The sequence below is a fragment of the Brassica oleracea genome, chromosome C6, assembly GCF_000695525.1.
Source record: "Brassica oleracea var. oleracea cultivar TO1000 chromosome C6, BOL, whole genome shotgun sequence".
Taxonomy (NCBI): domain Eukaryota; kingdom Viridiplantae; phylum Streptophyta; class Magnoliopsida; order Brassicales; family Brassicaceae; genus Brassica; species Brassica oleracea.
Genome location: NC_027753.1, coordinates 11,425,656 through 11,431,438, shown reverse-complemented (window position 1 = coordinate 11,431,438; position 5,783 = coordinate 11,425,656).

Here is a 5,783-nt window from a genome sequence, read left to right as displayed (position 1 = left end):
GGAAAGTTCGTTCTTTATCGAAAAGAATTCGTAGTAAACGTGTCGAGTCGGAAGATGGCCCAAAGGGATCTATAACACGACTCGAGGCCCATCCTTCGGTTTCTTAACCAAAAGCCCGTAAACCGCAGCACGGTTTTCGCTTGGTCCACAAGGAAGGACAAATGTCGAGTTTCCGCGGATAAATACGGAAGTTTTAAAGATAATTGGAAGATCGGGAAAAATGGAATATCTCCATTTTTATGCTATGACGGCTTAAGGGCAGAAGAGTAAAGGCGTAAACCGACCTTGGATCTAGTATATAAGGAGTCATAGGCGAGGAGCATAGAGAGGGACTTTTTCAGAGCAAACTTAGCACTTAGAGCAATTTAGGCATTTTTCCGTTTTTGTTATTTCGAGCTGCGACTCAATTAGGTTTAGCCGTTTTAGGGTTGCTAGAACTAGGAATCTCGCCGACAGCTCTCGAGCCCAGGCTTATACCTTGTTGTAAACGCTCATACGCAGATTCGGAATAAGATCTACTTTGCTCTCTTTTTTCGATTTCTTATTCTTATCGTTGTTATTCTCGTGTTCTGATTGCTTGGCGTGTGGTAATTAGCAGATATCCGGTCGCACGCTGAATTCTGGCTAAGTTTTGCTTCATCTCCTCCATGCAAGTAGTCAGCCAGCTGATACTATCATTCACTGGATAGTAGACACCATCAAGTTTCATCTGGAAGGCTTCTTTGTTCTTCTCGTGTTCTCCACAGACTCCATAGAACATCTCATTGATCTCCTCCTTGGTGTAGATCTCTGGTACCAGCTTGGTCTGTGTGAGTGAGCTAGCATGTTCATGAAGACATATGTAGCTTGGCTCATCTCTTGAAGATCTTTCTAGAAGTCTTCTGATATCTCTGTTGTGAACACGAATAGTGTGTCCATCTAGATCTCTGGCGTATCCCTGATCATCTCGGTAGATTCCATACTCATCCTTCTCTTCCCAGTAGAATATCCTGGGACGTCAACGTCGATCGATGGTTGAGTTGAATGGCGAGTCCTTTGTTTGAAGCTTTTTTCTGTGCCACCAGCTGTGTCATAAACTCTTTTGTAGCCTTCTGTTGGTGTTTTGGAATGTTGTGTTGATGTATCAACAGGTTGTCTGCTCCATTAGCTGAAGTATGTCTGCGATGTCCTCTCGAGATACGTGCAGTGTACGTCCTTCTATTGCTCTTGTGTTGCCATCTGGGTCCTTGAAAATACCAAATTCGTCTGGAGTTAGATACTGGTTATCAAATTTATCTTTTTCGCTTACAGTGATTTTTGGTATTGGACGGATGTCGATCCATGTTGTATTATTGATGTCGATCGAGTTGAATGATTGATGTTGATCAATATGTCGATCGATGGACGGCTCTCCCTGTCGATTGGATGGCTTAAACGTGTTCTTTCCCAAGCAGCTTTTTCTCGATTCTGATCTATTTCATCGCATCTTTGCATGATGAGAAGTTCCTCGTATGTGAAATCCTCATGACGTTCATCATCTCCTTGATCACGGTATGCTGTCTCTACTGCATAGCTCTCGTGATAGTGATCATCTTCCCAACTGCCAATTGAGTAGTCTCCGTCTCTGGTAGCGTTGACGTTAGTGTCGATCGATGGGAAATAGGCGTTGTCGATCGATGCTCGAAGGTGGTTTGGTTGGTGAAGTTGAGTGTCTATCGATGTTGAACCGTATCTGTCGATCGTTGGCGACTTCTTTTTCCAAGAGGAATGATGGAGAAGTTGTTGGGGTCCAAACGGTTACGACGAAGTTAATGTCCAAATCTCCGCAAAAATCAGCGTGAATATTTTTCACGAAAAGCCTTGTGGTAAAATCTTGTTCTAATCTCAATCGAACCGCTAAATACTGATTGTCCGGAGGCAACAGACACGTATCCAAATCGTCCAAGGATTAGCTCAAGTATGGCCATCGGACCACGCACAAGCCAAGCTCGGTCGCTACGTAGCGACCGATCTCAAGCCAAGCTCAGTCGCTACGTAGTGACCGATCATGCACACGGCTCGATCGCTACGTAGCGACCGAGCTTAAGCCAAGCTCAGTGGCTACATAGCGACCGAGCTCAATCCAAGCTCGGTCGCTACGTAGCGACCGAGTTCAAGCCAAGCTCAGTCGATACGCTCAGTCGATACGTGCACGCACACGGCTCGGTCGCTATGTAGCGACCGAGCACGCACACGGTTCGGCCGCTACGTTACGACCGAGCACATACACGGCTCGGTCGCTACGTAGCGACCGAGCACATACACGGCTCGGTCGCTACGTAGCGACCGAGCACATACACGGCTCGGTCGTTATGTAGCGACCGAATTTTCCCAAAACGTCGATACGATACGAATCCATGCATTCTCGTACACTCTTCAATGCTATCTCACAAAGGCCATGGCTAAATCATTCTTTGTTACTTGTCACTCGAAGTAATCAATCAAACTTTATGATAAAAACCGGGGAAAGTTTGTTTTTATTGAAGAAACCGTAATAAACGTTTCGAGTCAAAGACGGCCCAAAGAGACCAAAAACGCAACTCGAAGCCCACTTACGATTCTTAACCAAAAACCCATAAGCCTTATGACGGTTTGTGCTTGGTTCGTAAGACAAGATAGATGTCAAGTTTCCGCGGATAAATGTGAAGTTTCCGAAGATAATCACGAAAATCGGGAAAATTAGAATATCTCCATTTTTGAGCTATGACAGCTTAAGGGAAGAAGGGGAAAGGAGCAAACCAACCTAGGAGCAAGTATATAAGGACTCCTAGGTGAGAGGCAAAGGGGGATTCGAGACACAGCAAAACTTAGCACTTAGAGTAGTTTAGGCAATTTTTCGTTTTTGTTATTCGAGCTGCGACTCAATTAGGTTGAGCAGCTTTAGGGTTTTAGAACTAGGAATCTCGCCGACAGCTCTCGTAGCCCAGGCTCTTACCTTGTTGTAATGCTCAAACGTGTATTCGGAATAAGATCTACTTTGCTCTCTTTTCGATTTCTTATATTTTATCATTTTTATTTCGTGTTCTGATTGTTTGGCGTGTGTTATTGGCAGATATCCGGGACCTCTGGGAAACTAGGGTTCTCCTACTTTCCTTATTTAAACGGAAATCGACAGATCGAAGGAGGGGGGGGGGTAAGGATCAATCTAACTCGTAAGAGCCACTCAACGATCAGAAACGATATGCAAAATTCGATATGCGCGAACGTCATCTCATTCAAGGGGGGAGCAATGGTCGATCATGCCAAACCTCGTAACGATATCCTTGTTATTGAATTAACGATTCGTGACATCGATATCGCTAGGGTATTAATCGATACTGGAAGTTCGGTTGATATCATCTTCAAAGATACTCTGGAGAAGATGAAAATCGATCCGTCCGAATTGTGGAAAATCCTAGCGCGCTTGTGGGACTCTCGGGAGAAGCCAGCATAGCTTTCGGATCAATTAATCTCGCGGTCAAAGCTGGGACCGTGACAAAAGTCACAGAGTTTTTAGTCGTAGACCGCCCTGCGTCTTACAACGTTATCATGGGTACGCCGTGGTTGAATTCCATGCGCGCGATCCCGTCAACATACCACCTCTGCCTCAAATTCCCAACTTCTAACGAAATCGAGGTAATATGGGGATTTCCGAGAGTATCGCGGGTGTGTTTCGCCGCAGAACTAAGACGAAGAAGGCCAGACCTCGAAATCATTCCTAAAAAAGTAAAGAAATCGGCCTCCGACGAAAACACCCAAAATCAAGATTCAGCGGAACTCTTCTAGCAATCCCGAAAAATTGTGGCCCTGGAAGAAAAAAGCGAACCAACGTGCGAACCCGTGGTGACGGTACGGTACGTCTCGACGAAGCATTCCCAGAACGGTGTGTCGAGGTCGGAGCCAATCTCCGCGAGCCTTTGAGGACAGAACTCATAACCTGTCTGAAAAAGAACCTTAATACTTTCGCGTGGGCCGCAAAGGATATGCCAGGAATCGACATTAACATAACATGTCACTTACTGATTATCGATCCAACTTTCAACGGGTCAAACAAAAAAGACGTAAGTTAGGACCCGAATGCGCTTCCGCAGTGAACGATGAGGTCGAAAAACTTCTTAAAGTCGGATCGATAACAGAAGTAAGATACCCAGACTGGCTCGCAACCCTGTAGTAGTCAAAAAGAAAAATGGGAAGTTGCGAGTCTGCGTGGGCTTTACTGACCTTAACAAAGCCTGTCCAAAGGATAGTATCCCCTTACCGCACATTGATCGGCTGGTCGAAGCGACGACGGGAAACGAACTCTTATCCTTCATGGATGCCTTCTCAGGTTACTATCAAATTATGATGAACCCCGACGATCGCGAGAAAACTGCATTAATTACCAATCGCAGAACTTATTGCTACAAGGTAATTCTCTTCGGCCTCAAAAACGCCGGCGCAACTTTCCAACGACTCGTGAACGGATGTTCTCCGAACAACTCGGTAAAACAATGGAGGTCTATATCGACGACATGCTCGTCAAATCTCTTCGGGCAAGAGATCATTTGTCTCATCTTGAGGAATACTTCGCACAACTAAACTCCCACAACATGAAGCTTAACCCGGCAAAATGCAGATTCGCCGTAGCATCGGGAGAATTCCTCGGTTACCTAGTGATGTACCGCGGTATCGAAGCTAATCCAAAACAAATCAATGCATTGAGCGAGATGGCTTTGCCCAAGAATAAGCGGGAAGTCCAGAGATCCGGTAGAGTCGCTGCACTTAACCGATTCATCTCATGGTCAACGGACAAGTGCTTACCTTTCTACGATATCCTACGGGGGAATAAAAAATTCGAAAGGTCAGAAGATTGCGAAAACGCTTTTCAACAGCTGAAACGGTACTTGGCCACTCCTCCAGTTCTCGCGAAACCCGTCGAAGGAGAACCCTTGTCCTGATCAGGGAAGAGCGCGGCGAACAGAAGCCCATTTTTTACATAAGCAAAACCCTGCTCGATGCTGAGTCAAGGTATCCGCTGATGGAAAAACTGGCATACGCAGTCGTAACATCAGCACGAAAGCTAAGACCGAATTTCCAATCCCAAACGATCGTCATCCTCACGACCTTCCCCCTGACAGACGATTTTGCACAGCCCAAGTCAGTCCGGCCGAGTAGCAAAATGGGCAGTCGAGTTAAGCGAGTACGATATCGAATACCGACCGAGAACAAGTGCGAAATCCCAAGTACTCGCAGACTTTTTAGTCGAACTACCAATGGTAACCGTGACAAACAAGGAACCAAATTCGACCTGGCTCCTTCACGTCGACGGATCCTCATCCAAGCAAGGATCGGGCATCGGAATCCGCCTCACGTCAGCGACCAGTGAGATCCTAGAACAATCATTCAGACTGGAATTTCACGCATCCAACAACGAGGCCGAGTACGAAGCACTCATTGCAGGGCTACGTTTAGCTCACAGGTTGAAGATACGTAACATCCATGCCTACTGTGATTCTCAGCTAGTCGCAAGTCAATATAGCGGAGAATGCGAAGCAAGAGACGAAAGAATGGATGCGTATCTCAAACTGGTCCAGAATCTAGCCCATTAATTTGACTGCTTCGCTCTCACGAGAATCCCCCTCTCCGAAAACATCCAAGTCGATGCTCTCGCGGCCCTGGCATCAAGTTCGGACCCAGGTCTTAAAAGAGTGATTTCGGTCGAGTTCATCGAACACCCGAGTATCAGACCACCAATCGTCGTCAACCTCATCGGGGATCAAGACGACGATGTAAAGGAGTTCGCAAGA